Source organism: Lolium rigidum, chromosome 4, assembly GCF_022539505.1.
Source record: "Lolium rigidum isolate FL_2022 chromosome 4, APGP_CSIRO_Lrig_0.1, whole genome shotgun sequence".
Classification (NCBI taxonomy): domain Eukaryota; kingdom Viridiplantae; phylum Streptophyta; class Magnoliopsida; order Poales; family Poaceae; genus Lolium; species Lolium rigidum.
In genome coordinates, this window is record NC_061511.1 from 268,981,412 (window position 1) to 268,982,400 (window position 989).

Consider the following 989-nt stretch of genomic DNA (forward strand, 5'->3'; position numbering starts at 1 on the left):
AAACAACTGGAACACCTACATAATGAACCTTTGCTATCACTTTGCTACTCATTAAGGAAGCCATGTTGTGGATATTTGTTCTTATTAAACTACCATGCATGCATAGAGCAAAGTTATTGCCAAAATCTTTTATCGCTTCTGCAATGCATTTGAGTTGTTTGAGGACAAAAAAAGAGCTAATCTTGGGGGAGCTAGTACATCCTAAATGTATCCACTTTTTCAAGTAATTCTCTCAAAGATTTTCTTCGAAATCTCACAATACTTGAATAAAACTGTTGAATCCGACGCTGTTTTTAGCAACTTCTTTCTGTCTCTTTTCGCATGAAATAAAATCGGAGAAAAATACAACGCAAGTTTTTCACTGGGATAAGGATATTGGGCTTTGGAACATCACGAGAAGAGCCACGAGGCTCGAAAGAGAACAGGTGGTGCAACAAAAGGTGGGGCCCGCGCCACCCAGGCCCATTTGGCCCTCGGACTCGTCTCATCTCCTCCTTTTGCGTACCCCTTATATACCCCGAAAACCTATCCTCCCAGGAGTACAGAGCTGTAAAAACATAGCGCCACCACCACCACGATCTTTTTTCAGGGGTCAGATTGGTCCTGCTCTCCATGCCGGAGAGGGGATTTCGACGACATCTTCACCCCCATCGCCATCAACACCGTCTCCATCAACCCTGTGCTCACTCTCCATCGCCATGAGTGAGTAGTTCTCTATAGGCATGTGAGGTGGATGGGGATTCACTACAAGAAAAGTTCTGATAGACAACGTCTCAAAATCGTCCGCTAAGGGGTATTTTTCGTCGCCTATGGGCCTAACCCGACGATATGGGTTCTGTTGTGGAAACTGCGTCAGGCAAAGTCCAACGACGTTTTTTTCGGTCCGTCGCGCTTGGGCGCCCTTCCGCCACGGAAAATCGGACCGTTGCGCAAGTGTTTCCGGGAGCCCGTTGACCGGCGACGTCATGCAAGCCGACACGTGCGTACGC